Source organism: Mustelus asterias, unplaced genomic scaffold (genome assembly GCF_964213995.1).
Source record: "Mustelus asterias unplaced genomic scaffold, sMusAst1.hap1.1 HAP1_SCAFFOLD_63, whole genome shotgun sequence".
Classification (NCBI taxonomy): Eukaryota; Metazoa; Chordata; class Chondrichthyes; order Carcharhiniformes; family Triakidae; genus Mustelus; species Mustelus asterias.
In genome coordinates, this window is record NW_027590128.1 from 335492 (window position 1) to 362179 (window position 26688).

The 26688-nt window shown below is 47.5% G+C and overlaps 1 protein-coding gene and 1 non-coding gene across 2 annotated transcripts in view; both read left to right on the forward strand.

Moving 5' to 3' along the window:
* LOC144483376 (uncharacterized) overlaps positions 1–26688 on the forward strand; it is a 490005-nt gene that overhangs the window by 191572 nt on the left and 271745 nt on the right. The window lies entirely within an intron of this gene.
* Positions 716–788, forward strand: trnat-ugu (transfer RNA threonine (anticodon UGU)). The gene has a single exon. It is a non-coding gene; the product is annotated as a tRNA-Thr (tRNA).

Here is a 26688-nt window from a genome sequence, read left to right on the forward strand (position 1 = left end):
TGAAGAAAGCTGACATTTCGAGTCCAGACGACCCTTTGTCAAAGCTGGGAGGAGTGGAGTTGCTGCGATAGAGAATATAAACGGCAACACCGGTTGAATGGCTGTCTGTCGAAATAAACAGCAGGACTGCAAACATTGAGACTGCAGTCACGGCCGAGGGGATGTATTGGGATTTTCAAACTGAGGTTCAAATCCTGTCATGTGCGCTTCCCGTCATTCCTCATTGTGACTTTTTTTCATTGAACGTTATTAGAAATGAAGCAATGGGTGTCGAGATGATCAACTCACTGCAAATTTGTCACATCAGCGTCACTGAGGGTCTCGTGATCAGCGTCGGCGCCGTGACGCGTTTTGGATTCCCAGTCACGGAGTGAATACATTTTTGTTCATTTATTCATTTAACAAAAACAGCGTCCGTGAAGTGAACAACAAGCTAAATCTTCCAGCTGGATGAACTTGTATCAGAGCTGGAAAAATCAGAGATGTAACATTGACGATCAACTCTGAAGAAGAACCACATGACACACACAACATACATGTCAAGTACATACACAATACACATGTCAAATCATGTCACTTTCAACTTCTGTCTTTTAACTTCCGGCTCTCCACCTCAGACATTTCCACATTCATCAAAAATCTCCGTCCTCAAATCCCATCCTGGTCCTCAATCCACGGATAACGCTGCACTTACTGGAAGCTCCTTGCAGCATTTGGCTCCATAGCTCAGTGGTTAGAGCACTGGTCTTGTAAACCAGAAGTCGCGAGTTCAATTCTCGCTGGAGCCTATGAGCAAGGTTTAGCTAATAGAAGCTGTCGGAAAAGGGAATAGAGTCTGGGAGACGAAATAGTGGAGCTTTGATGAGTGGAGGCGCAGATCGAGTGCAATTATGGAAAGCGAATCGGTATTTCCTCCTTCGTCAAAAAATAGAAAGAGCAGGGCATATTTGAAGAGCTGAAAAAGGTCAGTGTCGATATTCAGCATAGAAGAGATGCGTTTGTACAAGGAATGCATAAAGCTCGCATGTCGGTGCAGGCAATGATTGGAAGGAAAATTGCATTTTGGTCTTTATTGACGGCAGACTGGAGGCCAAGTATAATGAGGTGTTGCTGAAGTTGCACAGGGTTTTGTTGAGACCGCATGTTGAATATTCTGTGCAGATATGATATTCACAATTAATAAAAGATGTGTTTGCATTTGAAACGGTGCAGATAAGGTTCAGCAGATGATCCCTGGGATGAGGGAGTTGTCGTATGATGAGAGGCTGAGTAAATTTTGCTGAAAGTCTCTGGAGTTTGGAAGAATGAGAGGCGATTTCGTTAAACCTACACAAGACTGATTGGGTTTGACAGGGTGGAGGCTGAGAGATTTCTTCTGCTGCTCGGGAAATCTAACCCACGGCAGTACAGTCTCAGGAAAATGGGCTGATCATTTCGGCCGAAGAAAAGGCGAAATTACTTCACTGAAATGGTTGTGAATCTTTGAAATTCTCTATGCCAGACAGTTATGGAAGCTCCATCATCGAATACATTTAAGGTTGGGATAGACAGGTTTCTGACCTCTCCGGGAATTCAGGGACAGGGAGAGCTGGTGAAAAACAGAGTTGTACCCCAAGATCAGCCATGACGGTATTGAATTTCGGGAACACGCTCGATGGACCGAGTGGTCTACTCCTGCTCCTATTTATTGTGTTCATGTGTATGATCAAGCTAGTAATTCATGTTAAAATAAAAACAGAAAGTTCTGGAAGTTCTCAGCAGGTCTTGGAGCAAATGTGAAGCGGACAGAGAGTTAAGGTTCTGAGTCTAATATGGCTCTTTTTAAACTGGCAACTGAGTGTGAGTTACAACAATTAGCACAATATCGAGACAGGGAATTGAATTGGATCCAGGCAGTGAAAGCCCTGAATTTAAACTCCTGTATTATTTCGGCAGTAAATTTGTTTAGGAAACTTACCTGCCAATTGAAAGTGTGGAGGTTTGAGAGCACCCCGAGCCAAATGGACTCCCGCTATTCCTGTTTCTGCTTATATTGCCGACATAGATTTACTTTGTCCCCTTCTGTAATCGTGAAATATTGTCCAAACTTTGCCAGTCTTGCTGTTATTCAGTAAATTACCAGACTGTTATGACACAGAGGCTCATCCCCTTTATCTCACATCGTAATCTGGAAAAACTATTTGTGAAACTGCTAACTGTTTTTAATTAACGTTCAGAGGCTTATTAATGATAAAAATGCCTGTCACTCACTTTGAGTGAATAATTAACAAGCTATTTTATTCAAATAACCAAGAACTTTAAGTAAACAAGTAAAACATGTTAATTAAGGTACGGTTCGACTGAAATGCAGTTCAAATAATACCAGGAACATTCATTGCCAAAACTGTAATAACAGAATTTCAGTCACTCTCAAATAAGTTATACAAACAGCCTCGATGGGATTCAGAAGATTTTGGACTTCTTCAGTAATTGTGCGGTGTCTGTAAGGTCTTTCTAACTCCACATCCTTCTGTTAGATAGTTTTCTGAAGCGAATTTTAATCTGTCAGGGGTGGAGAGCTGCTGTGAGGCAAATGTTTTTTTGACTGGCTGCCCTGGCCTCTGGAGATGTTCACCCAAGATATTATCGAGCGATGACTGTTCCTCTGGCCTTTTCTTACCTGATGTGGAGATGCCGGCGTTGGACTGGGGTAAACACACCAAGAGTTTTAACAACACCAGGTTAAAGTCCAACAGGCTTATTTGGTAGCAAATGCCACTAGCTTTCAGAGCGCTGCCCCTTCGTCAGATGGAGTGGATATCTACTCGCAAACAAAGCACACAGAGACAGAAAATCAAGTTACAGAATACTGATTAGAATGCCAATCCTTACAGCCAACCAAGTCTCAAAGATACAGACAATGTGAGTGGAGGGAGCATTAGGCACAGGTTAAAGAAATGTGTATTGTCTCCAGACAGGAGAGCCGGTGAGATTCTGCATGTCCAGGAGGCAAGCAGTGGGGGTTACCGAAAGTGTGACATGAATCCAATATCCCGGTTAAGGCCGTCCTCATGTGTGCGGAACTTGGCTATCCATTTCTACTCAGCGACTCTGCGCTGTCATGTGTCGTGAAGGCCGCCTTAGAGAACGCTTGCCCGGAGATCAGAGGCTGAATGCCCGTGACCGCTGAAGTGCTCCCCCACAGGAAGAGAACAGTCTTGCCTGGTGATTGTCGAGCGGTGTTCATTCATCCATTGTCGCAGCATCTGCATGGTTTCCCCAATGTACCATGCCTCGGGACAGCCTTCCCTGTAGCGTATCAGGTAGACAACGTTGGCCGAGTTGCAAGAGTGGGTACCGTGTACCTGGTAGATGGTGTTCTCACGTGAGATGATGGCATCCGTATCGATGATCCGGCACGTCTTGCAGATGTTGCTGTGGCAGGGTTGCGTGGTGTCATGGTCCCTGTTCTCCTGAAGGCTGGATAGTTTGCTGCGGACAATAGTCTGTTTGAGGTTGTGCGGTTGTTTGAAGGCAAGAAGTGGGGGTGTGGGGATGGCCTTGGCGAAATGTTCGTCTTCATCAACGTCATGCTGAAGGCTCCGGAGGAGATGCCGTAGCTTCTCCGCTCCGGGGAAGTACTGGACGACAAAGGGTACTCTGTCCACTGTGTCCCATATGTGTCTTCTGAGGAGGTCGGTGCGGATTTTCCACTGTGGCGCGTCGGAACTGTCGGTCGATGAGTCGAGCGCCATATCCTGTTCTTATGAGGGCATCTTTCTGCATCTGGAGGTGTCTGTTGCGATCCTCCTCATCCGAGCAGATCCTGTGTATACGGAGGGCTTGTCCATAGGGGATGGCTTCTTTAACGTGTTTAGGGTGGAAGCTGGAGAAGTGGAGCATCGTGAGGTTATCCGTTGGCTTGCGGTACAGTGAGGAGCTGAGGCGAGCGTCCTTAATGGAGATGCGTGTGTCCAAGAATGCAACCAATTCCAGAGAGTAGTCCATGGTGAGTGTGATGGTGGGATGGAACTTGTTCATGTCACCGTATAGTTGTTTCAGTGATTGTTCACCACGAGTCCAAAGGAAGAAAATGTCATCAATGTATCTAGTGTATAGCATCGATTGAAGGCCCTGTGCGGTGACGTCGTCTGGGTCGAACCTGTGCATGAAGAGGTTGGCATATTGAGGTGCAAATTTGATCCCCATGGCTTTTCCGTGTGTCTGGATGAAGAACTGGTTGTTGAAGGTGAAGACATTGTGGTCCAGGATGAAGCGGATGAGTTGTAAAATTGCATCTGGAAACTGGCAGTTGTCGGCGTTGAGTACTGAGGCCGTTGCAGCAATGCCATCATCGTGGGGGATGCTGGTGTAGAGTGCCGAGACATTCATTGTGACGAGGAGTTCTCCTGGTTCAACTGCTCCATGTGTGTTGAGTTTCTGTAGGAAGTCCGTAGTGTCGCAACAAATGCTGGGGGTTCTTTGTACAATGGGTTTCAGGGTGCCCTCGACATAGCTGGAGAGATTCTCGCACAGGGTCCCATTGCCCGATACGATGGGACGGCCGGGTGTGTTTGCCTTGTGTATCTTTGTGAGGCAGTAGTGATGTCCAACGCGGGGAGTACGTGGGATGAGAGCACGGAGGGTGCTCTGAAGGTCCGGATCAAAGGTTTTGATCAGAGTGCTGATTTGACGGGTGTGTTCTTTGGTCGGATCTATGGGTAACTGTCTGTACTGTTCCTCGTTGTTCAGTTGTCGGTACACTTCTTTGAAGTAATCCGTTCTGTTCAGTATGACGATGGCCTCTGAGTGCGGAATTGTCTCCTCAACTCAGTCCTAAATGATTGACACACCATCCGGATAATGTGAGCCCAGTTCAAAGCACTCCAGACTCCAGCAAGAGGCGGGGGAGGAGTGGGGGTGTGGGGTGGAGGGGGTGTTGCGGCGGAGGGGGTGTTGTGGCGGGGGGGGGGGGGGGGGGAGGGGACTGAGCGGGAAAGAAGTTGTTCTTGAGTCGGTTGGTGAACTCAGACTTTTGTATCTTTTTGCCGATGAAAGAAGGTGGAAGGGAGAATGTCCGGGGTGTGTGGGGTCCTTAATTATGCTGGTTGCGTTGTCGAGACAGCGGGAAGTGTAGACAGCGTCAATGGCTGGGAGGCTGGTTTGCGTGATGGATTGGGTTACATTCACAACATTTTGGAGTTCCTTGCGGTCTTGGGCAGAGCAGGAGCCATACCAAGCTGTGATACAACCGGAAATAATGCTTTTTATGGTGCATCTGTAAAGGTTGGTGAGAGTTGGAGCTGACAACGTGAAAATCGAATTGGAGGGGAATTAGGCCACATGGTCATAGGTGTATCAGGAGTATAGTAGGGGCCTGAGAACACAGCCTTGTGGGTCACCGGTGTTGAGGATGATGGTGGAGAAGGTGTTGTTGCCTATCCTTACTGATTGTGGTCTGTGGGATCGGAAGTTCAGGATGCAGTCACAGATGGAGGAGCTGAGAAACAGGCAACGGAGTTTGGAGATGCGTTTTGTGGGAATAATCGTGTTGAAGGCTGAGCTATAGTCAATAAATAGGAGTCTGACAGAGGTGTCTTTGTTATCTAGGTGTTCCAGGGTTGAGTGCAGTGCCAGGAAGATGACGTCTGCTGTGGACCTGTTGTGGCAATAGGCAAACTGTAGTGGATCCAGATAGCCCAGAAGGCTGGAATTGATACGTGCCATGAGTCGCCTTTCGAAGCACTTCATAACGATGGATGTCAGAGCCACCGGCCGATAGTCATTGAGGCACGCTGCTTCATTTTCCTTAGGTACCTGGATGATTGTCCTGAGATTTTGCTTCTGAGCTGCTGCATTAACCCGTTTATTTATGCCTGGACCCAAAGTAAATTCAGGGACGATTTGAAAAATGGGGTGACATATCCAGTGATAATATTGCTAAAATATTTAAAGATTCACCCTTGTAACATTAATCATGAATGTGTATCTTGTGAATCCAGGATTCTATCGGCCTGTTTTGTCACGTGCCTGGCTGCCTTTTCAACTGCACAGTGTCTCACTGTGGGTTCATCCTGCATTGTGTGGTGCAGTAAAAGGACTGATGTGATTGCTGAATAAACAATGGCTAGGGAAGGTACCTGCCCTTTTTGTGGAAATGTAGAATCCATGGACCATGTCTAAGTTCACTGTATTCAGCTGCACTTCGTTTTTAGTTATCTCATAAACGTTTTATTCAAATTTTATTTGCTCTTCAGCCCCATGCTCCTGATTTACGGGCACCCGGTGTGGAAGGGGACGGGGAAGGTGGAGGACCTCCTCGTGAACCTGCTCCTGGGCCTAGCCAAACGAGCTATTAACTGGTCCAGGCAGCAGGCGACCGAGGGGGCCTACCAGCCCGACTGTCTGCCCCTCCACCCTGGCTACATTCATTGCAGTGTCCGAGGGCACCATAGAGGCATTCCGTGCTCGTTGGGCACCACAGAGACTGGCGTGGATTATTGATCCCTTTAACCACATTTTTATTTCATGTTTTAAGCTTCCTTTCTGCTTCGTCTTTTGTTTCGGATGGTTCCCTTCTTTTTGCGGGGGTGCCTTTCTTGTTTTGTCCCTCAGCTTATTTATTTGATTTGCCAAAACGATTGGCTGAGGATGGCCACTTTCTTGCTCATTTTGGTGCTCGCTATCACACTGAATAAGTTATGCAGATAGAGCAACAGCCGGATCGTAAAATGATGCCTCTCCTACTCGGTGAAGGTCTTAGGACCACACGCAGTGAGATTAACTGAGAGATCTTCGAATTATACTGTAAATGACAGAACGCTGAGGAACATTAACATTGAGAGAGAACTGAGCATACAGGTCCACAGACCCCTAAAAGAGGGAAGACAGGTGGGGTATCGCTGGTGGGAGGGTGGGTTGGCGAAGGGGCTGATGAGTAGGGGGGTCTTTCGGCAATGGTGTTGATGAATGGGAAGATGTTTGGAGGAGTCCTTTAAAGGGATCGGGGGTTGGGTTCAGGTCCATGTAGTGTTTTAAGGAGTAGGTCGATGGGATGGGTTTGGATGTCAGGGTTGGCTTATTTTGGGCTCTGAGGAGATGGGAGAAGTCCCTCTATCTGTGGCAGTTGGGGAGTGGTTGAATTGCCATTGTGAGGCTGGCTGCTCAGTGAGTCGTGGGATATTTCCTTTGTTTTGCTTTGGAATATTTCCTTCCCTTCTTCTGTCAACATTCTTGTCTTTATCTTGGCAGTGGAACGTTGAGAGTGGGATGTATCTGTCCCCGATCTAGGGTTTGATAGGGGAAGGAATGTGACCCACTTTCCTCTTGCTCCACCTTTTTTCCTTTTAGAACTCATCCAGTTCCCTCTATCCTTTATGGTCCATTGTCCTCAGTGTCCTGGCCGCTATGCTCTCCTCTTGGGCTAATTTATTTCCCTCTGTTTCTTTATTGTCGAGTCTTCCTGGGGGTGAATGGTGAACATTGTGTTCCAGTGTCCAGGTGTGTTGGCGAGGGGGAAGGGAGGGTGTGGTTTGGGTTTCTTTATTATTTTGTTGAGGGCTTTTCATTTTATTCCTTCTGGATGGATGTTTGAGCTGAAAGTGTTTGAAGAGCCTGAGCTGGGAAGGTTGGATTGGGGAATGGAATGTGTGCGTTAGTTGTTCTCCATCAGATTCATTGTTTCTCAGTCTGTTTGTGCCTTTTTGTCGTCTTTGCACCTTCGGGTCCAATCATCCAATGTGGCACAGTCATTTGACAAGCCCAGGAGGCAAGCTGTGGGGGTTACTGATAATGTGACATAAATCCAACATCCCGGTTTAGACCGTCCTCATGTGTGCGGAACTTGGCTATCAGTTTCTGCTCAGTGACTCACGGGCAGTCACGGGCATTCAGCCTTGGATCTTCAGGTAAGCGTTCTCCAAGGCGGCCTTCACGACACACGACAGCGCAGTAACCCCCACAGCTTGACTCCTGGACTTGCACAATTTCACAAGCTGTACTGTCTGGAGACAATACACATCTCTTTAACCTGTGTTGAATGCTCCCTCCACCCACATTGTGCATTTAAGACCTGGCTGGCCGTAGAGATTTGCATTCTAATCAGTATTCTGTAATTTGATTTCTGTGTCTGTGCCCTGTTTGAGAACAGAGACCACTCCATCTGACGAAGGAGCATTGCTCCGAAAGCTTATGGTATTTGCTACCAAATAAACCTGTTGGACTTTAACCTGGTGTTGTGAGACTTCTTACTGTGCTTGTCCCATTGAGTCAGCGGGAGCGACAACTCCGACACTAACAGAGATCAGCGGCTGTGGAGAGAGGGAGAGGGAGAGGAGAGATCAGAATCTGGGAACAATGGATTGGAATGTTCCAACAATGGATCAGAATCTGGGAACAATGGATTGGAAAGTTCCAACCAAGGACAGGACTTTATTCTATTGGATTTCTTGGTTTACTGCAGATGCTTCGTGGATAACATCAGCTGGTCGGATTCAATTTCTACTGTACGTGATTCAATGCTTTTACTATCCCCTCCTGGCGATTGTTGGTGTTCCGGGTAAGTCCCTGGCTGGAATTGTACCGGCCAGACCGCCACGGTAATCGGAGCAGGCGAGGGGCGGAGCATGGGAAGGTCTGTTGAACAACGACTGGATTTTGCAGATTCGGTAAGAGTGAGGCTATAAAGTCCCGTCCCCTGTGTCCAGTTCCTAATTCTAGAAAGGCTGTTTAACTGCATTGATTTTCTTGTCATTTACTGTACTCGGTTTGCTGCTCTCGTTGTTCCTGTTGAACCTCTGTGTTCAGTTATTCATTCTTTCAGCCACTGACAATTGTCTCAGGGTCTATGTGCTAGGGTGTCTTCTGTGTGTTGTGATATTCCATAGACATGTGACCTCAAACGCTATTCCTTCGTGAGTAAAAGATTGAGGCGGAATGCTTTTACCCTCTACATATAACACCAGTTTACTGCTAATTGCCCACCCAGTCACCAGAACGCAGAATCCATTTTATTGGTCATATGTGCACAGCAAGATCTCGCAGAGAGAGAACATGTATTTTCAAGTTTGAAGTGTATTCCTCAGTGTCACAAGTAGGCGAACATTAACACTGCAACGAAGTGACTGTGAAGATCCCATAGTCGCCACACTCCAGCGCCTGTTCATGAAAACTGAGGGAGAATTTAGCATGGCCAATGCACTTAACCAGCACAAATTTCAGAGTGTGGGAGGAAACCGGTGCACCCGGAGAAAACCCACGCAGACACACGGGGAACGTGCAGACTGCACAGTGACCAAGCCTGGAATTGAACGTGGGTCTCTGGTGCTGTGAGGCAACAATGCTATCACCTGTGAAACCACAAGCTCTCTGAGAGTCACAGGAACACAAACACACAGACATATCCAAACGCACATATATGAATATACACATTTGCTGATAGAAGCAATCAGATTTAAACACTTACTCTCACTCACACAAATTCAAGAATATTCAAAAATGCTGCAACACTCCCAGAACCACGTACACTTCGTGCCCGACTTTACCATTGCATCGTGCCAGAATTTTTTTTTCCGGGTGCGAAAACTTGGTAAAGTCAGGTGTGAGGCCATTAACACAATCCGCACCCGCGTCCGCACAGTTTCCCACTGACCCACGGCCTGAAACTGGCCGTGTTCCGAACCGCGCACGAACGGGCGCAATGGCGATTTAAATGCATGTGCATGCATGTAAATTGAATTAATCAACTGCCCGCCCAACTTTATAAGCATTTCCCCCTTTACCACGGCATTCGCACGTCCAGGTTCGGCGCGAAACAGACGTGCTCGGCATGGTCTGTTTCGGGCACTCAAGCTTCTGAAGAGGTAAGTTCAGAGCTTCCAACGGCTCTCTGATTCAGATCAGTGGGGGGGGGGGGGAGGGAAGTGGGGGCTCTCTGACTCAGATCGATGATGGGGTTTTGTGGGGCGGGGGGGGGTGGTGGTGGGAGGCGGGCCAGATGATTCTCTGGTCAGAGGGGCGAGGGAGACCAGATGCATCTCTGGTGGGAAGGAGGAAGGAGGGAGGCCCGATCATTCTCTGGAGTGTGGTAGGAGGGGGGATGTCACATGGTTATCTGGTGGGGGGGAGGGAAGAGGGAGGCCCGATCATTCTCTGATGGGGAGGGGGGGGGAAGGAGGACGGGAGGCCAGATCACTCTCTGTTGGGTGGGGGGAGGGGAGAAGGGAGGCCCAATCATTTTCTGGGTGGTGTGGAGGGAGGTGGGTAAGATGTATCTCTGGTGGGGAGTGAGGAGAGGCCTGATAACTTGCTGGTGGGGGGAGGGAGACGAGCTGAATCTCTGGCGGGGGTGGGAGGAGGGAAGCGGAAGTGTCCGCTGCCACTCTGCGGGTGGTCAGTGGGGTGGAAGGGGGGGCAGAGGCTCACGATCCGTTTGGGTAGCGGGGCGGGGTGGGTGGATAAGGGGGACAGTAATGTTGTGGGGGGTGGGGTGATGTCTGTGCGGGCCATCTCTCCCGCTTCATCCGCTTTTTGTGGCCGGGAGTGATGTGAAAGGGGCGCGTTTGTCAAATGTTTTTCTCACTGCGCCTGCGCAGTTCCGATCTCCGATCGTTTCTACCGCGCCATGCTCCGCCCACAGCGCAATTCAGACCAGTGATTGATTTTTTTCATGCTGCGTGCTCACGGGAGCGCCTGTGAACAGACTTCCAAGTCGGATCTGAATTGCCCCCGATTCAGCACTTCGAATCAAAATGGCAAATCTGGGCCCTTCGGAGCACTCCGACGGCACTCTCTTGCTCACACACACACACATACGCGCAACATACACATATTGAGAGAGAGAATGCAGACACACCCACATGTGGGAGGGAGGGGGTTGAGCTAACCACTGCTCCCTGCACATTGATGGCGGCGTTTTGAACGTAATATCATGCAACAGACTATAAACCAGGTCCACGCCCAATTTAAAGCTCCTTGCGAACTTACCGGCAACTGATATGCGACAGATTCAGTCTCCTGCCCCTTTCTGGCAAGAGGCAGAATAAATTAATTAAATTTATTTTAAAACAAATTTAAATAATTAGCATCCCTGAGATGGAATTGTGCGGCACATTTGCCTTTGCAGCTTCACCGGGAGAGGTTGTGTCCAGTGAGGAAAACAGTTGGCCCACATGTATGAGGACGATTCGTGATGACCTCGCCGAAAGCCATTGAGGACACCGGGTAAGGTCGTGAACAAAGGTAGGAGCCCCATGGGCAGTGCCCACCGGCCAGTGCCAGGGGCTGGTGCCTGATGTGGGCGGGTCTACAGAAGCGGGGCCTGATCGTAGCTGTACCTACAGGTCGTGGCCTGCAGGGGCGGGAGCTGAGGGGGCGGGGCTTCAAGGCAGCTTGGCTGTTGGTTAGTGGGCCGGTCCAGGAAAGTGGCCCAATGCCACTCTGAACGTCATTGGTGGTGGCGGAAGGGACCCCCTGCCACTCTGCATGTGAAAGCTGGAGTAGGAAACGCAGCCTCGCTGCCACTCTGCACGCGACTGTTGGGGGGGGGGGGGCTGGTAGGGGGGGTTCCCGCTTCCAATCTGCACGCGGTTGGTGAGGTAGTTTGGTGCCCGCGGCCCCTCTGCACAGAGTTGTTGAGGGGAGACGGTCCCTGCTGCCACTATGTACATAATTGGTTAGGTCGGGAGGGGTGCCTTGCTGCCTCTCTGCGTGCAATGGTTGTGGGGGCAGGTCGTGGTGGGGGGGGGGGGATTGCTCCGGGTGGTGGGGAGGGGGGCTGCTCACGAAGAGCTGCGGCCCCCATACCATCTGGGGGCAGCTGCTGTGTTGAAGCTATCTGCAGCAGCAGAGAGCTGACAGGTGTCTCTCTCAGACCAGGCAGCTCACTGCTGGCTCCCATTGCACGTTTGCAGCCACATAGGTTTGGTACGTGGTCGGTATCCCAGCCAGCGCTGTGAGAGCTGCAAGTGATGGGGCCACCACTGAGGGTGCTCTAACAGTCATAGATTTAACAGCACAAAATGAGGCCCTTCGGCCCATTATTTCTGATCTGGGCATCAAACACCTATCCAATTGAATCCCATTTTCCAGCACTCGATCCACAGCCTTGTATGCTCTGGCGTTTGAATTACTGATCTAAATGCCTCTTGTGATTGTTCCCGCTTCTACCATCCTTTCAGGCCCTGAGCTGCAGATCCCAGCACCCGGTGGATGGAAATATGTTTCCTCAAATCCACACAAACATCTGCCCTTTACGTTAATTCCACGCCCCTCTGGTCTAATGGTCCTGCTGCCTTCCGGGATCCACATATATGCACCCGAAATTCATTCTGGTCCTCTTCACTTCCTCACACTCTACTGTTGCAATTACATCCTTCCGGTAGTGTGATGACCAGAGCAGCACACAGTTCTCTTGCTCTGGTCTAACCAGCATTTTATACAATTCCATCATAACCTCCCAGCTCTTATATTCTATGCTGCGGCTGCTAAAAGCAACTGTCCTACATGTCGTCTTAACCACCTCATCTACCTGTCCTGCTGCCTTCTGGGATCCACATATATGCACCCGAAATTCATTCTGGTCCTCTTCACTTCCTCACACTCTACTGCTCATTGTACATTTCCTTGCCCTGTTCGTCCTCCCAAAATGCATCGCCTCACATTTTTAAGGTTTAAATTCCATTAGCCCATCTGACCAGCCTGTCCGTTACGGTGGCGTCGTGGTTAGTACTACTGCCCCACAGCGCCAGCGACACGTGTTGGATTTCTGGCTTGGGTCACTGTCTGTGTGGAGTTTGCACATTTTCCCCGTGTCTGCGTGGGTTTCCTCCGGGTGCTCCAGTTTCCTCCCACATTCCAAAGACGTGTGGGTTATGTGGATTGGCCAGGCTAAATAGCCCTTAGTGTCAGGGAGGCTCGCTAGGGTGAATGAATGGTGTTATGTGGATAGGACCTGGGGGGGGATTTTGGTCGGCGCTGACACGATGGGCTGAATGGCCTCCTTCTGCACTGTAGGATTCTATGATTCCTGTGATCTGACGCTTTCCTCGTCAATATTTACCACACCATCAATTTTTCGTTTCATCTGTGAACTTACTGATCATGCCTCACACATTCATGTCTCGATCATCAATCTGCACTACAAACAGCAAGGGACCCAGCATCGATCCCTGTGGAACCCCGCTGGACACAGGCTTGCAATCACAAAAGCAACCTTCGACCACTACCCTCTGCCTCCTGCCACTCAGCCAATTTACCAAATTGCCCTGGATCCCATCGACTATCACTTTCCTCTTCACTGTCCCAGATGGAATTAGTCAAAAGCTTCTCTGAAGTCCATGTAGATTACATCGACTGCACCTCCCTCATCTACTCATCCAGTCACGTCCTCAATATATTCAAGCAAATTGTTAGACATGATCTCCCCCTGACAAAGCCATGCCTACTATTGTTCATAAATCCGTACCTCTCGAAGTGGAGATTAATTCTGTCCCTCAGATTGTTTTCCAATCATTTCCTTACCACGGATATGGTGATGATGGCGTCTTAGGCGTGACCTTGGATGCCTCTAGGACACCTTGTAGCGTGGCAGTATGGCACAGTGGTTTGCACTGCTGCTTCACAGCATCAGAGTCCCCAGTTCAATCCCGGTGATTCCATCATCACGAGTGAAGCTTTTTGTTTTACTTTGAAACCAGCTCCATTCTCACATATTGCCTGTTGGGATTTCTCCTGTTCCAAGAACGTCTGGTGTTTATCTGGAAATGATCCACTTAGAGCAAGTCCAGTTTCTCGCAGCTCCCCAATGTCCACATTGAGCCTTGCAAATTCATTCTTGATCACAGTAGTCCCGTGTACATCACCAACCAATAACGTCATCGGTAAGGCCAGGGCACATCGTGCTGATGTTCCAGCTTGAGATGTGAAAGACCGATTTGATTTGATTTGATTCAATTTATTATTTTCACATGTGTTATTATACAGTGGAAAATATTGTTCCTTGGGTGCGATACAGACAAAGCATACCGTGCTTAGAGAAGCAGAGAGCGCAGAATGTAATGTTGCAGTCATTGCCAGGGTGTAGAAAAAGATCATCTTGATGCGATGACGGTCCATTCAAACGTCTGATGGCAGCAGAGAAGAAACCGTTCTTGAGTTGGCAGCATCATAGCACAATGGTTAGCACTGCTGCCTCACAGGGACCTGAGGTCGATTCCCGGCTTGGATCACTGTCTGTGCGGAATTTGTACAATCTTCATAGGTCTGCGTGGGTTTCCTCCAGATGCTCTGGATTCCACCCACAGTCCAAAGATGTGCAAGTTAGGTTGATGGGCCATGCCCATTAGGTTCCCCGGATATGTATGTTAGAGCGATTGGCAGGGTACATATGTGGGAGTTAGGAGATAGGACATGGGTGGGATAGTTGTTGGTGCAGACTCAATGGGCCAAATGCCCTTCTTCTGCAGTGTAATGGTTCTATGACACTTTGAGTCAGTTGGTACATGTCCTCAGACTTTTTCATCTTATTTTCCGACGGAACAATTTGGAAGAGTTTATCTCCGTGGTGCGCAGGGTCCTTAATTTGTCTGACTGCTTTTCCGAGGCAGCAGGAAGTGTAGTCAGTGTCAATTGGTGGTCTGAGTGATGGACTGGGTTCCGTTCATGAAGCTTTGAAGTTTCTTGCGGTCTTTAACAGAGCAGGAGCCATACCAAGCTGTGATACAACCAGAAAGAATGTTTTCTATGGTGCATCTCTGAAAGTGGGAGAGAATCATAACTGACATGCCAATTGTCCTGAGACCTCTGAAAAAGTAGAGGCGTTGGTACGCTTTCTTAAGTATAGGATCGTCGTGGAGGGACCAGGACAGGTTGCTGGTGATCTGGACCCACAAAACGTTGCTGGTGATCTGGACCCACAAAACGTTGATGCCGTATTTCAACTTCATCCCATTGACGTAGACAGGGGCATGGACTCCACTCTGCTTCCTGAAGTCGATTACTATCTCCTTTGCTTTGTTGACATTGAGGAAGAGATTATTGTGGTCGCACCAGTTCACCAGATTCTCTATCTCTTCCCTGTTCTCGATCTCATTCTTGTTTGAGAACCGACCCACTGCAGTGGTGTCATAAGCAAACTTGCAAATCGAGTTGGAGGGGAATTTGGCCACACAATCATCGACGTATATACATACGAGGGCTGGTGGTATTTGCTACCAAATAAGGCTGTTGGACTTTAACTTGGTGTTGTTAAAACTCTTACATGGGAATAGTGCCAGAGGATTGGAGAGTGGCGAATGTTGTTCCTCTGTTCAAGAAAGGAAATAGGAATGACCCAGGTAATTATAGGCCGGTTAGTCTTACTTCGGTGGTCGGTAAGTTAATGGAAACGGTCCTGAGGGATAGGATTTATGACCATTTGGAAAGCTGCAGCTTAATCCGGGATAGTCAACATGGATTCGTGAAGGGTAAGTCTTGCCCTACAAATTTGATTGAATTCTTTGAGGAGGTAACCAAGTGCGTAGATGAAGGTAGAGCAGTTGATGTCGTATACATGGATTTTAGTAAGGCGTTTGATAAGGTTCCCCATGGTCAGCTCATGAAGAAAGTAAGGAGGTATGGGATAGAGGGAAATTTTGCCGATTGGATAAGTAACTGGCTATCTCATAGAAGACAGAGGGTGGTGGTGGATGGAAAATTTTCAGACTGGAGACCAGTTACCAGTGGTGTACCACAGAGATCAGTGCTGGGTCCTCTGTTATTTGTGATTTTTATAAATGACTTGGAGGAGGGGACTGAAGGATGGATCAGTAAATTTGCTGATGACACCAAGATTGGTGGAGTAGTGGATGAGATGGAGGGCTGTTGTAGGCTGCAAAGAGACATTGATAGGATGCAGAGCTGGGCCGAAAAATGGCAGATAGAGTTTAACCCTGATAAGTGCGAGGTGATTCATTTTGGTAGGACAAATTTGAATGCGGATTACAGGGTCAACAGCAGGGTTCTGAGGAATGTGGAGCAACAGAGAGATCTTGGGGTTCATATCCACAGATCTCTGAAGGTTACCACTCAAGTGGATAGAGCCGTGAAGAAGACCTACAGTGTGTTAGCGTTTATGAACAGGGGATTTGAGTTTTAAGAGCCGTGGGGTTATGCTGCAACTGTACAGGACCTTGGTGAGACCACATTTGGAATGTTGTGTGCAGTTCTAGTCACCTCACTATAAAAAGGATGTGGAAGCATTGGAGAGAGTGCAGAGGAGATTTACCAGGATGCTGCCTGGTTTGGAGGGTAGGTCTTATGAGGAAAGGTTGAGGGAACTAGGGCTTTTCTCTTTAGAGTGGAGGAGGATGAGAGGCGACTTAATAGAGGTTTATAAGATGATGAGGGGGATTGATAGAGTGGACGTTCAGAGACTATTTCCTTGGGTGGATGTAGCTGTTTCTAGGGGGCATAACTATAAGGTTCATGGTGGGAGATAAAGGAGGGATGTCCGAGGTAGGTTCTTTACTCAGAGAGTGGTTGGGGTGTGGAATGGACTGCCTGCTGTGATAGTGGAGTCGGACACTTTAGGAACCTTCAAGCGGTTATTGGATAGGCACATGGAGATGGAGCACACCAGAATGATAGGGAGTGGGATAGCTTGATCTTGATTTCGGACAAAGCTCGGCACAACATCGAGGGCCGAAGGGCCTATACTGTGCTGTACTGTTCTATTCAGTGCATCGAAAGGTTTAAGTGAGGGAAAGAAATCATTTTCAAATACGTTAGGAACAAAAGGGTTGTTACGGAAAGAATCGGACCTCTCAGGGACAATGGAGGGGAACTATGCTTAGAACCAAAGGAAGTAGGTGAGATCCTAAACGAATAATTTGCATCAGTATTCACAAAGGCGAGGGACATGTTGAGTGGTAGTGTCTCAGAGAGATGTGTTGACCCGTTAGAGAAAATCTCAATTACAAGGGAGGAAGTGTCAGGTTTTTTAGGAAACATTAATACAGACAAATCCCCAGGGCCGGATGGCATCTATCCTAGACTCCTCAGGGAGGCAAGAGATGCAATTGTTGGGCCTCTAGCAGAAATCTTTGTCTCTTCACTGGACACAGTTGAGGTCCCAGAGGATTGGAGGATAGCAAATGTGGTCCCGTTATTTCAGAAGAGTAGCAAGGATAACCCGGCCAGTGAGCTTGACGTCAGTGGTGGGGAAGTTGTTGGAGAATATTCTTAGAGATAGCATATATGCGCATTTAGAACTGAATACTTTCATTAGCGATAGCATGGTTTTGTACGAGGGAGGTCATCCCTCACAAATTTTAAAACATTTTTTGAGGAGGTGACAAAAACGATTGACGAAGGAAGGGCCGTGGATATAGTCTATATGGATTTTAGTAAAATGTTTGACAAGGTCCCTCATGGCAGGCTGGCGCACAAGGTTAAATTTCATGGGATAAAAGGTGAGCTAGCAAGGATGGGTGGTGAACAGGCTTAGCCATAGAAGACAGAGGGTAACTGTGGAGGGGTCTTTTTCCGGTTGGAGGTCTGTGCCTAGTGGTGTTCCGCAGGGCTCTGTACTGGGACCTCTGCTGTTTGTGATACATAAATGATTTGGAGGAAGATGTAGCTGGTGTGATCAGTAAGTTTGCGGACGACACAAAAATTGCAGGAGTTGCGGATAGTGATGAACATTGTCAGAGAATGCAGCAGGATGTAGATAGGCTGGAACATTGGGCAGAGAAATTGCAAATGGAATTTTATCCAGATGAATGCGAAGTGATGCATTTCGGTAGATCTAATGTAAGGGGGAGCTATACAATAAATGACAGAACCATCAGGAGTATAGTCTCACAGAGGGACCTGGGTGTACAAGTCCACATATCCTTAAAGTTGGCAGCACAGATGGAGAGGTTGGTGCAGAAGGCATATGGCATGCTTGCCTTTATTGGATGGTGCATAGAATATAAAAGTTGGCATATGATGTTGCAGCTGTATCGAACGATGGTTTGGCCACATTTGGAATACTGCATCCAGTTCTGGTCTCCAGACTACCAGAAGGACGTGGAGGCTTTGGAGAAGTATAGAGAAGGTTTACCAGGATGTTGACTGGTATGGGGGGTCTTAGCTATGAGGAGAGATTCGGTAAACTGGGGTTGTTCTCCCTGGAAAGACGAAGGATGAGGGGCGACCTAATAGAGGTGTATAAAATTATGAAGGACATAGTTAGAGTGAACAGTGGGAAGTTTTTTGCCAGGTCGGAGGTGACGAACACAATGGGTCACGGGTTCAAGGTGAGGGCGGCAAGGTTCAACACAGAAATCAGGGGGACGTATTTTACACAGAGGGTGATGGGGGCCTGGAATGCACTGCCAAGCAAGCTGATTGAGGCGGACACGCTGGGATCGTTTAAGACTTATCTAGATAGCCACATGAACAGACTGGGAATAGAGGTATAGAAAAGAATGGTCTAGTGGGCACATGAGCGGTGCAGGCTTGGAGGGCCGAAGGGCCTATTCCTGTGCCGCATTGTTCTGTGTTCTCTGTTCTCTCTGTTCTCTGTATAAGGAGTATAGAAAGGAACTGAGGACACAGCCTTGTGGGGCACCGCTGTTGAGGATGATTGTGGAGGAAGTGTTGTTGACTGTCCTTATTTATTGCTGCCTGCGCGTCAGGTAGTTCAGGATCAAATTGCAGAGGCAGGACCCGAACCCCAGGTCACGGCTTTTGGACATGAGTTTAGTAGGAATAATGGTGTTAAAGGCTGAGCTGTAGTCGATAAACAGGAGTCGGTGTTACAGGGTTGACTGTAAGTTCAGGAAGATGGTGTCTGTGGACCTCTTGTCAAGGTAGGTGACCTGTTGTGGATCCAGGCAATCTGGGAGTCTGGAAATGAGTCATGCCTTGACTAACATTTTGATGCATTTCATAATATTGAATGTCAGAGTCACCGCACGATAGTCATTTAGGGTGCCTGCTTGGCTGTTCTTTGGAACCGGCTGTAGTTTGAGTTTTTCTTACCTGGTGCATAGATTAGCAACTTTCCGACTGAGAGAGGACTCACTAAGCTTCAGTGGTCCTGTAGGCCATAGTGGGAGAGCAGCAAACGCACTGGGCACTATGGACTGTAGCTATTCACTGAACGCTGAAGATTTCTCCCACTGTTGAAAGCAAACTCTGGGACTTGTGTTCTGTGCTAATCGATTGTGAGATTATTATTTCTTCCTGTGTTGTGCGAATGGTGGCCACAATGCTGTGCACTCCTCTCCAGGGTACAGTCCTGTGGAAGTATAATGGTCAGAACTGTCGGGGCATCAGAATCTCCCTCTGCCAACTGTTAGTATTGTTCAGAGGAAAGTGTGAAACCAACACTGTTTGGCACCAGCTCTGCTGCACGGATTGTCAGTAAGCTGTCTGAGAGACGACAGATTACCACCTGCAGGACTCCATTCCGGATTTTCTGACAGGGTTAACTCCGTCAGCCTTTTACCCTCTGATGCGCTATCAATAAGGCGAAAGACTACCGATATGCCAATATAAGTGTAGGCTTTTATTCACAACAGAATCAGGAGCAGATCCCAACAATTAACAGACCTGGACTGAACAAGGGGGAGGAGACAGCCACCTTTATACTAGGTGCTGAGGGGAGGAACCAAACTGGAAGGGGATGTGTCCAGGTATGACAAACACACACAACGGTGGTCCATATAGGACAAAGGCACAACTGAGGTCCACCACACCCTCCAAATCCCCCACAAGGAGGAGGGCCTATTTACCTGTAGCTGAGTGAGGGTCAATGTTGTGGACTCCCTGGAAAACTCTCACTTAAATGTATATCATTGTGTCACTACCATGGAGCAGCATGGAGACACAATGGTTAGCACTGCTGACTCTCGGCATCAGGGTTCTCAATTCCAGGCTTGGGTCACTGTGTGTGGAGTTTGGACCTTCTCCTCGTGTCTGTGTGGCTTTCCTCCGGGTGCTCCACTTTCCTCTCACACTGCAGAAGACGTGCTGTATTTTTTAAAAATAGATTTATTTCTTTTGTGTGGGTGTACAGTTTTTTTAAATTTTAACCCGTCCTCAGTCTAAATGGTAATTACTTCCCCTGAATCATACCTAATTGTATTCTTTATTTCCCTTCCTGACAGTGAACATAATCACAATTGTGACACTGACGAGCAGAAACTGTGGTCTGTCCAAATGTGTCACTCGTTACCTGGTGGCTATGTCAGTGGGGGATCTGCTGGTCGTTATCCTCGACCTGATATTGAGACACATTCCAATGGTTTATCAGGAACAGTTTTATCTCCTGCTATCACTCCCCGTCTGTAACATCCACGCCGTCCTGCTTTATGCAGCCACTGACTGTTCTGTCTGGTTCACCGTCACTTTCACCTTTGATCGATTTGTGGCCATTTGCTGCCCCAAGCTGAAAAGTAAATATTGCAGCGAGAAATCGGCAGCTGTGGTTCTGGGAACAGTGACGGCGCTGAGCTGTTTAAAGACCATTTCCTGGTATTTTATGTTCTTAAATGTATATCGGATGTTGAACGAACCCTGGTTTTGTGATGTCACAGTGCATGTTTTGGAATCTCCGGTCTGGGGAGCAATTGAGTTCCTCCACCACATTCTAACCCCGTGTGTCCCATTCGTCCTGATTCTGCTGTTCAATGTTTTCACCGTCAGACACATTTTAGTGAGCAGCAGAGCCCGCAGGAGACTCCGGGCTCACAGCAGTGGGGAAAATCCCAGAGATCCAGAGATGGAGAGTCGAAGGAAATCCATCATTTTACTGTTTGTTATTTCAGCCAGTTTCATTCTCTTATGGTCGACATTAATGGTTTATTCAATATGGATTCGGATGTATGATTTGGGCTTTCGGTCGGTAACATTAGATCTTTTTGTTATGGAATTGGGCTTCATGCTGCAACTAACAAGTTGCTGCACAAATACTGCCATTTATGCTGTGACACAGACTCAGTTCAGGCAGCAGCTAAAAAATCTACTGAAATATCCCCTTACTTCAATTCTTCAACTCAGTACACCCTGAGAGGAAACTACAACCACAAGACACCTGACTCTTCCTATTGGACATTCAAACTGTACATCACCAAACAGCCTCACAGAGACAGAAAGAGTGACACATAGGGAGGGAGGGCACTGTTAGCAACAGTGAGAGTGATAGAGACATATACATTGACAGAGAGAGGGAAGGGCACAAAGACATGTAGAGCAACAGAGTTTGAAAGAGTTTCTAACAGGTACAGGGAAAGAAACAGACAGACAGAGAGAAAGAACAGAGGCAGAGCGAGCCACTCACAGAGCGAGAGAGACAGGGGTAGAGAGTGGGGAAAATGGCAAGGGTGGTATACAGGGAATGAGAAAGGGAGACAGAGGAAGACAGATTGGATGTTGTAATAAGAGGGAGAGGGAGACGAAGGGGAAACCGGAGACAAAAAGTGAAGCAGAGGGAAATAGCCAGAGACAGAGAGAAACAGAGATGTAGAGACAGAGAGCAGGAGAGAATGGGAAAGAGTGAGACTGAAAGAATACAATGGACACAGCAAGAGCAAAAGACAGAGCGAGGTAGAGAGAGAGAGAGAGAGAGAGAGAAACAGACAATGAGGTAAAAGGGGGACAACAAGGTTAAAAAAAAACTAAAACTAAGTCGATGAAATACAGATGCAGGGCCAGGTAATGTGTTGTAGTTGCATAATGTGGGAGCTTGCGGTCCCATTTGTGTTTGCTTGTGAACACAGCTGTAGGAAGTGTTGGCTGCTCGAGGAATTCGAATTCAGATTTGATGAGCTGGAGTCTGAGTTTTAAACGCTGCGGCACATAAGGGAGGGAGACAGTTAGCGAGACGCTGTGTTTCAGGAGGTAATCACACCCCTTAGAATAACTACATCAAATTAGGTCAGTGGTCAGGGACGGGAGAGTGTGACCACAAGCAAGTCTTGTGATGAATCCAGGAGGTGGTGTTAAATGAACCTCAGCCCTTGATTTTGTCTCAGTGTCGGTGATGAACTAATGGTATTGTCAAACCAGTATTAATCCAGAAACCTGGCTAATGTTCTGCGCTCCCCTGTTCGAATCCCGCCATGACAGAAGGTGGAATTTGGCTTCAATTTTTAAAAATCTGCATTAAGAATTGACTGATGAGCATGAAGCCATTGTTGCAAAACCTGTCTGGTTCATTAATGTCCTTTAGGGAATGAGACCTGCCGTCCTTATCTGGTCTGGCTTACATGTGACAACAGAATCACAGCAATGTTGGTGACTCTCAATGCTCTCAAAGGTCAACGAGGGACAGGCAACAAATGCTGGCCAGCCAGGGATGCCCATGTCCTTCCAAGGATTAAACAGACATGTTTGTGACACTTGCTCCCTGTGCGGACATGGGCGGGGGTTGCAAGGAGGATAAGCAACCGAACTATAGCATGGTGGTTCAGGGAGCCATTCAACAGCGAGGAGAAAAGGGAAATGGAGTTGTGAATGCGGATAGTTCGTCAGGGGTATAGACACTTTCATCTGTGGAGAGGGGTGAGAGTCCCGAAGGCTGTGTTGCCTGCCTGGACATCTCATCTGGGCTGCAGAGGAACATGGAACTGGAGGGGATAGATTCAGTTGTTGTGGCCCTGAATTAATTGCAGATTGAATCTGAAATTGGAGTCACAATTATAGGTCCTGTATGGATTCAGTGTATTTCCAGAGTCAAAGAGGGTAACTATATCCCACGATAGAGTGGAACAGCCCAGAGAGGGACATTCTAACATTTGGAATTGAATCAGTCAAAGGTCACAGACATGTGAAAGACAATACTGAAGCAACGTAGGATCTTGAGTGTTGTGTTTTAGATGACAGCACCTTTGGTGGGTAACATAGTCTCTAAGATTACAAATTAACATGATCAGCATTGTCCATTCTTTGAATTGCAGCAACTTAACCTCAGTAATAAATATATTCCACAACCTCAATGTCTTTATTTGTTGATTTGAAGAAACTCGAAGATGAACGATTTTGCAATGTCAATATCCCAGAGGGATACCATAGGGTGTATATGAAAGTCTTTGGGAATGTATCGCCATGGAGTTAACACAGAGATTACCTGCAGAGCGCAGGGACACATCACTTCATGCTGAAAATGTATCAGGAATTTCAAGTGGTGAAGAAAATATTCCACGTGACCCATGGAGTTATTGGTGTTCCTGGGACGTGACTCTAACCATTGTAGTTGTCTAAATCTGTGTGTAAGCTGCTCGATGCTGTTACTCTGTGACTGATCTCCATGTCAGCATTTTACAGACACATGACCAGTGATAAGATATACTGATCCCAGTGAACCTATCGTCAGCACAGGCGAACTTGGAGCTGGGGAATTTATCAATGATTTCATAACTCAGCACTTGGAAGGCAGTGGTAAAATCAGACAAAGTCAGCATGGATTTACAGGAGGGAGATCTTGTTTGAAGAATCTATTGGAATGTTTTGAGGATGTAACCAGTAGAGTTCACTGAGGAGAACCAGTGGATGTGGTTTATTTTGACTTTCAGAAGGCTTTCGACGAGGTCTCACACAACAGACTACCATGGAAAGTGAAAGCGCATGGGATTGCAAGCAATGTTTTGAGATGGATAGAAATCTAGTTCGCAGATAGAAAGCAAAGAGTTGGCAATAAATGGGCCATTATCTGATTAACGGTCAGTGTCTAGTGCGGTACTGCAGGAATCTGTGCACTGACCCCAACTGTTCACATTATTAATTATTCTGAAAATGGAACTAACTATATGATCTCCAAATTTGCAAATGATAAAACGTGGGTGAGGGTGAGCTATGTGCTTCAGTGTGATTTGAACAGGCTCAATGTGTGGGCATGTGCAAAGCAATTGCAGTAAAATGTGGTCAAATGTGAGGTTATCCATTTTGTCAGCAATAAGAGGAAGACAGATTATTATTTGAATGGATGTAAATTGAGAGAGGTGGACACTCAGCGAGACCTTGGTGTCCTCTTGCATCAGTCACTGAAAGTAGCTTGCATGTACACAGGCAGTAAAGAAGGCCAATGGTATGCTGGCCTTCATCGGGAGAAGATTTGAGTACAGCGATAGAGATGTGTAACTGCAATTGGACAGGGCATTGCTGAGGCCACAGTTCGAGTAGTGCAGTTTTGGTGTCCTTATCTGAGGAAGGATGTCCTTCTATAGAGGGAGTACAGCGAATGTTTACCAGACTGATTCCTGGGATGGCAATCTGTGATATGAAGAGAGACTAAGTCGGTTAGGGCTTTATTCATTGGAGTTTATTAGGGTGAAACATACAATATTGGAAGAGGTTTAGACAGGGGAGATTCAGAATGAATGTTCCCGATGCTCAGGGAGTTGAGGACTAGGTTTCGTAGTTTGAGGACAAGCATCATCCTTTCAGAATAGAGGTGAGGAGAAATTTCGTCACGCAGATAAACTTTGGACTTCACTATCTCAGAAAGTAGCTGAGGCCAAAGCCTTCAGTGATTTCAGGATGAAATTATATCTAGCTGTTGGGGCTAAAGTGATCACGGGATACGGGAGGAAGGGATGATGAGGATATTGAAGTTCATGATCAGCCATGATCAAAATGAATGTCGGAGCAGACTCGAAGGGCCGAATGGCCTGCTCCTGCTTTTCCTATATTTCAATGTTTCAATGATTGTGAACCTGGTGCGGGCCTGAACCTGGTGCGGGACTGAACCTGATGCGGACCTGAATCTGGTGAGGGCCTGAACCTGTTGATTGGTTGGACATGTTGATTGAGCGATTTTGATGCGGATATGAACCTGGAAATGTTGTGAACCAGATGAGGCTGCACAGCTGATGATACTTTGAAGACAGGTATGTGTAAACCCGGGGAGGATTGCAAACCGGGGAGATCATTCCCCCATCCCTCTCACAAACAGCCTAGCCCCCATTCCTCACCACCCAAACCTGTTTCCAAAGCACTACCCCAAATTCCCTGCACTCTGAACATATTCCAAATGCTCCCTATGTCCACCTGTATCCTTTATTCCCCGTACCATAAGACATATGAGCAGAATTAGGCCACTCAGTCTGCACTGCCATTCAATCATGGCTGATATTTTTCTCATCATCATTCTCCTGCCTTTTCCCGATAACCTCTGATCCCGTTATTAATCAAGAACCTATCTATCTCTGTCTCAAAGACGCTCATTGACCTGGCCTCGACAGTCTTCTGCGGGCAAGGAGGTCCACGGATTCACTGCTCTCTGGCTGAGGAAATTCCTCCTCATCTCTGTTTTAAAGGATTGTCCCTTTAGCCTGAGGTTGTGCCCTCGAGTTCTAGCTTTTCCGACTAGCGGAGACATCCTCACCACGTCCACTCTATCCAGGCCTCACAGCATCCTGTAAGTTTCAATAAGGTCCCCCTCATCCTTCTAAACTCCAACAAGTATAGACCCAGAGTCCTCAACGACAAGCTCTTCATTCCAGGGATCATTCTTGTAAATCTCCTCTGGACCCTTTCCAATGCCAGCACATCCTTCCTTAGATCTGTGGCCTAAAACTGCTCACAATACTCCAAATGGTGTCTGACCAGAAACTGATACAGCCTCAGAAGTACATCCCTGCTCTTGTATTCTAGCTCTCTCGACATGAATGCTCGCATTCCATTTGCCTTCCAACCTGCCGACTGAACCTGCACGTTAGCCTTAAGAGAATCTTCAACAAGGACTCCCAAATTCCTTTGTGCTTCTGATTTTCTAAGCATTTCCCCATTTAGAAAATAGTCTATGCCTCCATTATCCCTTCCAAACTGCATAACCTCACACCTTTCCTCATTGTAATCCATCTGCCACCTCTTTGGCCACTCCTAACCAGTCCAAGTCCTTCCGCAGCACCCCCCACCCCCGCCCCCGCTTCCTCAGTACTCCCTGTCCGTCTACGTATCTTTGTATCATCTGCAAACTTCGCCTTCATCTCGTTCTTCCAAATCGTTATTGTATATTGTGAAAGGATGTGGTCCCAGCACCGAACCCTGAGGCACACCAGAAGTCACTGGCTGCCGTCCTGAAAAAAGACTCCTTCATCCCCACTCTCTGCCTTCTGCCAGTCAGCCAATCCACTATCCATGGAAGGATCTTACCCTCAACATCATTGGCACTTTACTTGTTTAACTGTCTCCTATGCTGGAAATCGAAATAAATCACGTCCACTGATTCTCCTTTACCTAACTTCCTTGTTACCTCCTCAAAGAACTCGAACAGATTTGTCAGACATGCGCTCCCCTTGAGAAAGCCGTGGTGACTCAGTCCTACTTTATCATGCACTTGCAAGTTCTCTGCAATCTCATCTTTAATAATGGACTCTAAAATCTTGCCAATGACCGGAGTCAGGCTAATCGGACTATAATTTTCCGTCTGCTGCCTCCCTCCCTTCTTGAACAGCAGTGTTCCATCAGCTACTTTTCAGTCCTCTGGTACCATTCCTGCCTGCAGTGATTCCTGAAAAGTCACCACCAATGCCTCCACAATTTCCTCCGCTTTATCTTTTAGAACCCCGGAATGTAGCCTTCTGGTCCAGGTGATTTATCCACCTTCAGACCTTTCAGTTTCCCCAGCACTTTCTCCTTAGTGATGGCCACTTCATTCACCTGTGCCTCCTGACTCTCTTGGAGCTCTGGATTTCCACTGGTGTCTTCCACCGTGAAGACTGATGCAAAGTAACTATTCAG